The 8,764-nt window shown below is 33.0% G+C and overlaps 1 non-coding gene across 1 annotated transcript; it reads left to right on the top strand.

Annotated features, from left to right (window-relative positions):
• Positions 1–368: 368 nt before the first annotated feature.
• Positions 369–475, top strand: LOC121225397 (small nucleolar RNA R71). The gene has a single exon (XR_005923255.1). It is a non-coding gene; the product is annotated as a small nucleolar RNA R71 (small nucleolar RNA).
• Positions 476–8,764: the final 8,289 nt, after the last annotated feature.

Below are 8,764 nucleotides of genomic sequence, written 5' to 3'. Positions count from 1 at the left end.
ATTGCTCATTATCCATGTTGTGGCCATAAGGTTGGTATTCCGAATGGCTTGTTCCATCTCCACTTGCTTCGCACTGCATTACTGGGTGAACCTGTGAAGAACTAAGAAAACCATAAATTTTCTTATTCAAGAGTTCCACCTGATTAGAGAGCATGGTGACCGAATCAACGTTACAAATGCCGGTTATTTTCGTTGGCTTTGTCCTCATGACTTGCCACTGATAGTTATTCAGTGACATCTCCTCTATAAACTCATAAGCATCTTTAAGTGTTTTATTATTCATGGTTCCGCCAGTAGCTGCGTCAACCATTTGTCGAGCAGAAGGATTTAGACCATTATGGAACGTTTGAACCTATAGCCAAAGCGGTAACCCATGGTGAGGGAACCTTCTCAAAAGGTTGTTGTATCTCTCCCATGCATCGTAGAGTGTTTCTAAATCCATCTGCACAAAAGAAGAGATATCATTACGTAATTTAACTATTTTAGTCTGCGAAAAATATTTTACTAAAAAATTTTCGGCCATTTGTTCCCAAGTAGTAATTGACCCTAATGGAAACGAGTTCAACCACTGTTTAGCTTTGTTTCTTAATGAAAATGGAAACAACCGAAGACGTATAGCATTATCAGAAATGTCATTGATTTTAAATGTATCGCAGAATTCCAGGAAGTTTGCTAAGTGAGTGTTGGGATCCTCATCCTGCAAACCGTCAAACTGAACAAATTGCTGTATCATTTGAATAGTGTTAGGTTTTAGTTCAAAAGTATTTGCAGCTACAGTAGGTCTAAGTATGCTCGATTCAGTTCCTATTAAAGAAGGTTTAGCATAATCATAAATAGTGCGTGGAGCAGGATTTTGATTAACCACAACTGCAAGAGGTAGCTGGTTGTCTTGGTTTTCAGCCATCTCTGTGGTTGGGGTTTGAGTATCATTCTCTTGCTTGTTCTCTGTGTATCTTAAGCTTCTCCTTATTTCTCTTTGGTTTCTGTGAACTGTGCGATCGATTTCTTCGTCAAAAAGTAGTGGTCCTGACGGGTTTCTTCTAGTTATAAACTATAAAAACCTGCCAAGAGAAGGAAAAAGTAAATTAATAAGTAATAATAATAATAAAATTAAATTAAATTGCAAGAAAAATAAATGGCTAAAGTAATAACAATTGAGCATTCCTAATATCTTAATTCCCCGGCAATGGCACCAAAAACTTGATTGCGTGATTTCGTGATAGGTTTTAAATATTTATAATTAATCGTTCTTGAAACTAACTATTATCGCGATGTAGGCAAGTGTACCTATTGAACAGTAGTATAGTTTTAGCAAGACCGGATTGTCAAACCCAAAGGAACTAAAAGTACTAGTAATGATTGTCTTCTTATTATCTAGCCAAAAAATAAAGAGGTTTTTGTTTTAACTAACTAATTATCTAAACTAAGAATTCACGGAGAATGGAATTGGGGAATTGCTTTTGGGAAAATCGATTGAATTAAGACAATACCTAAGGAAAAATCCACTTAGACTGTATTTTTTATTCTGGCTCCGAATCGGACAATTTATTCATTTAACTTGTTCCGTAGAGATCCCTAAGTTATGTTATTATCCCTATTCAAGGCTAATAACGTCTAATCCCTAGATTGAATAATTGAGACCTTTCTCTAATTAACACCCTAGGGTTGCATTAACTCAATTTATGGACCCCCTTATTAGGTTTCACCCTAATTCGGCAAAATCTTGTCACCCTATGTCTAGGTGCGCAAACAACTCCTCTTAATTATGACAAATGGACTCTTAGACAGGGTCTATTCTTCGTCTGAATAAAGGCTTATCTTGAATCAGTATCCTGGGATACCAAAACAAGCATTAAGAACACATAATTAACAACAAGTTAAATATTTATCATACAATTCAGAAAATAATAACAAGATTCGTCTGAGGTTTCATTCCCCTTAGGTATTTAGGGGTTTTAGTTCATAACTAAATAAGAAAACATCTCAAAATAATAAAGAATACAAAACATAAAGAAAACCCAAAATTCCTAAAGGGGAAATTGAGGAGAGATCTTCAGTCTTGATAGAGAATCCGGCTTTTGAGATGGATCAATCGGCTTCCTTGGAGTAATTCCTTACTCCCTATTCTGTGCCTACTTTTCTTCCTCCTCTAGGGTGTATTTATAGGCTTTGGAATGCCTAAAAGCCCTCAAAATTAGCCTTTTCAGAATTGGACTCAACTTGGGCTCGACAGGGACATGCCCGTGTGGCACGCCCGTGTGAATCGTGCTTCGAAATTGCCAAATTGACACTGCCGTGTGGTCTGCCCGTATGAGGAAGTCCAAGCCGTGTTGATTTCGTACTTTGGCCCATTTTCTATGTTTTTTGCCCTTTTCTCGTTTCTTTTTCTCTCCTATGCTCTTCTAAGTATAAAACATGAAATTAAAGCATTAGGAGCATCGAATTCACCAATTGTAATAGAATGTCATCCATAAAATGCTTTAAGCATGGGGTAAAAATATGTATAAATTACGGTTTATCAAATTAAATTGAAACTTCTACAAAAATTTAAGTAAAATGTCTAAACAAGGGTCACACGGTCGTGTGAAAGAGACCGATCTTTGTGATCCCAAGCTTGGTGATCTATTGTAATTCGATGTAGCAAATTAAACTAATTTTCACGCTTTAAAAGCTTGAAAAGTAAGCATTTTCATTAAGTTTTAATTAGTTTTTCGTAAGTTTTCCTAAAGTTAATAAAATGTGCAAAGTGAGTCTTTTATTAACCTTAGGGGACGAATGAGTTCTAAAGGTGAGCTAATGAACTTTGTAAGTGTGTATGAGACCGTTAGAAGGTATAATAAACCAATACTAGTCACTATGTAACAACACGGAATAATCTATGTCGCATCATAGGGAGTAGAATGGAGGAATCATGAGACTGCCATCAATATCACGACACAGCCTAAGGGTATTGCAACTTACCTGTTACGTGTAAATAACTAATGCAATTGTGCAAGTGTACACATCATTCAAGTAATAAATTGATAAGTAAGTATATTCTCTATAGGGATTGGAAATTGATAATAGAATAATTAAGTTATTATAATCCTATTAAGTACACTAAATAGTAGGAAATACTCTTAGGTTGAATAGGATGTTTATATAATGAATTAATGAAATCAAATGCTAAAAACAAAGAATTGATATTACAAATAAAATGTAGTGGCAAATTACAGAGAAAAATAAGAGTAATTCTGTTGTTGAATGAATAGGGCTGGAATTATTTAGGTGAAATGATCATATCAAAATAATGTCCTGGCAAAATATTCTCTAATCAACTGTTCAGAAAGTTACTATTGTAACCTGCCTCTTTCGATAGTAAGATTTAAGCTTTAAATTTAAGTTACTGTATGTCTACAGAACTCTAGATTAATAACTGCAATGAACGTTCTTCTCTGTACAATTCGCAATATCTATGTCTAGAGTGCTACGAATATTCTGTTGAATACTCGCTTGCATCAATCAATTCTAGATCCAGTATATTTAACCTTTTTCAGAATTAAAAATACATCTATGAATACAACATACAATCAACTATGTCTAGAGTTTGCATGCATATATTTAAAATAGGCACAAATCGAATGAAATAGTGATTTAGGCAATCTAAAATCATGAATATTAAAGATGATAACCATCCACCCAAATAACTTCAATCTAGAAAAGATTTAGTTCATGGGTGGAAAAGTAAACACCAAATTTAAATCACTCATCAACATTTAAAGAAGTCTGAATCATAGAAATTAGGAAAACTAAAGGCAGAATTGTAGGATTTCTCACCGCACTCCAGCTTCTCTTTTGTCTTCTGACCATACGTGAATCTAGGATCAATATCTCTTCCCCTTCTTCACGTCTGTATTATACTCTCTGTAGCCGTTAGCCTTTCTTTCTCTAAAATTCTCCAATGGAGTTTTTTCTCTGTGCAGAGAGAGGGTTGTTATCACCAATCTCTTTCTCACACAAATTTTCCTCTCCTTTTCTTCTTCTTTCTCCTTCTTTTATTGGGTAGATCTGTCCCGCATTAGTACATCTTTTTCATTCCACTTTTCAGGTTGGTTTTTTTGGTACACGTTAGTACATCTTTTTCATTCCACTTTTCAGGTTGGTTTTTTTGGTACACGTCGAGCTGGTTGAGAGTGATGTGAATAAAATGCTGAGTCATTTTCCCGAAATTACCATGGCAATTCTGTTGGCAATCAATCTTATCAATTGCCACAACAATGTTTCACTTTCCTTATTTTCTCTCTTAATCTTCTTGCTATTCCTACACCTGTATTCACACAAAACCACACCTTTGCTCCCTAAGTGATAAAGTAACAAATAATGGCCATTATATAACAATCAAAGCTTTGTTATGCAATGTTCTAAAAACATCTTAAAAATTCAAATGTATTCACTTAATTACAACCAATTAATTATATTTAGAGGCCTTAAATATAACTCCTTTTAAGATTTATTAATACCCCTGAAGATATCCTACGAGGAGTATAATAACTAATACGGAGCAGGGGATGTTTTGGTTCGCATAATCAAACTTAAAGCTCAGGAACATCAGCTAACCTAGGGTTAAGGGATGACCACCTGAAATCTATCAATAGGCTCATGTGTTACACATTATGTATGTCAATTACTTAGTTTAGTTTTCTGCTTTTAATTTTAGTTTAACTTTTCCTTCTTATTAGGTTAGATTTATTTTCGAATTGTTCTTTGTTTATCTCAAGAGAGCTTATTTGTAGAAAAAAAAATAAAATTTGTGGAATAACTTCATTCTTAATACAAATCAGGTGTTTTTTTAAACTCTATATTTTGATTAATTTATTAGGTTCTCTCTTTATATTGAATCTATATTGTTCATGAAAACTATGAGGAACTAATCCCACTATGGGGGACTAGCGAGTGGAGGTATGATCTGTTACATGTTTTGTAGGGTTACTTGACGGATCAGCTATTTAGGAAAGAAAAAACCTAAACCCCTAGGCCTAACAACCCTAGGAAGTCATCAAGGTAGGAATTAACCCAAAATTGGTATGGCTTGTCCGTGAACACCTTCACCCCAAACCAGTCTAGACTGTGAGGTCACAAGATAAGTAGTCCTTGTCGACTCATTATTTGAGTGGAAGATCAAAAGATCTTGTTGGGATACCGACTAGTTGACTGATGAGGAACTCAAAGCAACAACTAATGGGAATTATTGAAGCGAGCTAATCACCCATATCCAGATTTGATTAATCCTACTTTTCACTCTCTTATTATTTATTTTTTATTGTTTTATTATTATAAAAACCCTAAAAATCCCTTTTATATACACTTTTGTACTATAACTGACTTACAGTACTAATTAGATCTTTCTATGTTTAGGTTAAAAGTGATCTAGCACTAGCCTTCTTTGGATACGATCCTCAAAGTACTCACCTACTCTGTTGTAACTATATTACAACTGGACCCATATACTTGTGGATACCTCCTCATATACATATATTTTACTATAGTATTCAAACTCTGGATGTTATTATGTCTGGAGGTGGTCACTTGGCGATGTACCTACTCCATACGCCCATGTACAATTCAAATATAGGGTCACACGGCCGTGTCGCTAGGTCGTGTAACTCTCTGAGACTGCATGGACAATCCTACACCAAAAATTTAAGAACAACACGGCCATGCCATAGTCACAGGCTGTGTATGCCCAAAGCTACCTTCAAAATAAAGCCATTACACATTCAAATGCTTGGGCTTCAAGTTATGCAATAACCAACATTCAAACCTATTCAAAATGTGCCAAAACATGCCAAAATATACCAATTCACAATTAACCTATGTGTCTAATTATTGTGCTCTCATTGGCACCACAATTCCAAATATATACAAAAACCATTCAATCAGAACATGTACCATAAGTAAAATTCATTCAAACATCCTTCAAATTCAAGATAACAAATACCAACATTCAATCATAAACTAAACCATCAAATGCTTATTTAGTTCATCCTAAAATCATATCTTACCATAACCAATTTAGCCATTCTTCAAGCACAAAGAATTTCAAGGTTGCCTATTTACTTAACATACCAAAACAATCATTTAAATGAATCTAGTTATTGACATATGCATCCACCATCACAAACCACAATGAACCAAGTTACAAATAGGATTTACATCAATACATATACCAAGATTTTAAGTGCACATTATATGACCAAAACACTTCTAATTTACATTTCCAAAGCCCTGTTTACATGCCACTTATAACCGAGCCAAAATAAGCAAATAACTACTAAATGAGTGTGACAATCTACAAAGAAATAAAATCAAATAAAGTAAGCTTTCACAAAGCTTAGTAAGTTCATAAAATCAAACATATCATACCTGTTAGTTTAAATATAAATCGTACATAACAATGAAACTAACATTTCCTTATTGTATTCCATCATTCCAACTATTCCAGATAATTAAACCTAAATGATTCATATCATCAAAACACAACATGTCAAATAATCGTGTACCAATATAAAATTCATCACATCATCTTATACTATTTCCATCATAATAATTAACTATTTTGCTCGGATAATAATAGTAAATCAACTTCAGATACACGGGAGGAGGGTAATACTCATATGAGCAAACATAAGGACATTAATCGATACATGATGTTGCTTACACAAGCTTTCGAGAATTCACAACACATGCAGGAACTCAAGCCATTGGTACAGTATCCATCATCGATACATAGTACTTGCTAATCAAAACACCAGAAACTAATGCCTGCTAAATATACACCAGCTTAAACCCTACTAAAATATACACCAGCTCAAAGCCTGTTACATACATTGACACAAAACATGTTATGCCCTAATGACATATAATTTTTACCCTAGCTATTCACTAACTTTACACGGGCTTATCCTGCTTTTTTGGTACATTTCATTCTCAGCTGTATACTTCCATTTCATTAATTATCCAATAGATCATAACAACATTCAATTCCATTTAATTAAACACATAATAAGTAAAATCATTATAAAAATAATAAATTTAATATGAACTTTCCAAAAAACGATAGCTAACGACACACGACGATGATTACTCAACAATTTTCCTTTTTCCCGTTTATCAACAAACTAGTCCGTTTCTAAACAGACTAGTTCGTTTCTTGATCTAAATATAATAATTTAATTCAATTAACCAATTTAAACATCTAAAACACTTAAATTCATGGAATTAACCCTTTAATGACATTTTACACATTTACCCTAAACTTTTACTTTTTATTCAATTTAATTCCTAAAACCAAAATTATCACAATTATCACAAATTAACTCAAAAAACCTTGTGTCGAATTCTATATGGTCCCTAAACAGCCCACTTTTACCACTTTAACACAAGAATTACATGATATTTTATAACTTTAACAACTTAGTCCCTAAACTTTAAAATTAACAAAAAATACTTTACAAAATAGTCCTATCTAACAACCAAGCTTAATAAATTTTAATCAAACTTCAAAGACACTACAAACTCAACAATGGAATAATTCTAAACATTTAACAGTTTTACAAATTAGTCACTAGGTTAGCTAGATTAAGCTATAACGATCTCAAAACATAAAAATTATTAAAAACGTATGACAAATACATACCATGCACATGAAAATGAACTTGGCTGAAAGCTTGCTTATCCAACAATGAGGGATTTGGTTTTTACCAAATGAAAGAGATGAAAATGATAGTTTATTCATCTTTTGTTTAAGGTAAAATTATTATTTAATTACATTTTTAACCTTACAATTAACTTATAACCTATATAAAATGCATGAACATAAATGTCCACTTCAAATACAAGGTATAATTGCTAAATAAAACCCCCAACCATTATTTTATAACTATTTAACACATATAACTAATAATAATTAAATATTGCAGCTTTTACTATTTAGTCCTTTTTCTTTAATTAACTATCTAAACGTTAAAAATTTCTAACCAAATTTCAATATAACACTTTAATAACCTTATAAATAATAAATAAGTAATAAAATACTAACTAACTGGTCGATATTGTGGTCTTGAAACTATTATTTCTGTCACCACTAAAAATAGGCTATTACATCTGAACTAGGGTTTTGTTCCATCAGCTAGTACTTAACCTAGTTATTACCTCTCTGCCTCTAACTAACCTAACTAGTTAGCAAGAACTACTTATCTCTCAACCTCATAGTTCAAATCGGGACAGGCTAAGTGATGCTCAATAAACTATTCTCTCGACCTCATCTATCTGGATAACTTCCTAGGGTTGTCAAGCCAATGGTTTATGGCCTCTCAACCTGAGCCAATTGATCCGACAAGTAACCCTGAAACAATCATTAAGTATTTCCACATCCGCTCGTTAATCTCTTTCAGATCTTTAGTTACCCATGAATCTAAATGCAGAAATCCCTAGATTGAATTTCAATGTTGATGCAATATTGAAAGACAAAAGATGGAGTAAAGAAATCAATTCAGAATATAATTTAGGTGTAGAAACTTGAAGATTTGTAATAATGTTGAGTGAATCAAAATATTGAACACGAAAAGGAATCTTTCATGAACTGAGCTGAAAAATAAAAAGATTACAAAAACAAAATCTAATTTAAGAATTCAACTAAACTAAAAGGGAATAGGTCTCCAATTAAGTTTTGAGCATTCCTATTTATAGAAGTCCTATTAGATGACTCATTTAGACCTAATACAGA

Source organism: Gossypium hirsutum, chromosome A03 (assembly GCF_007990345.1).
Source record: "Gossypium hirsutum isolate 1008001.06 chromosome A03, Gossypium_hirsutum_v2.1, whole genome shotgun sequence".
NCBI classification, from domain to species: domain Eukaryota; kingdom Viridiplantae; phylum Streptophyta; class Magnoliopsida; order Malvales; family Malvaceae; genus Gossypium; species Gossypium hirsutum.
This window is presented reverse-complemented; position numbering and strand designations above follow the sequence as displayed.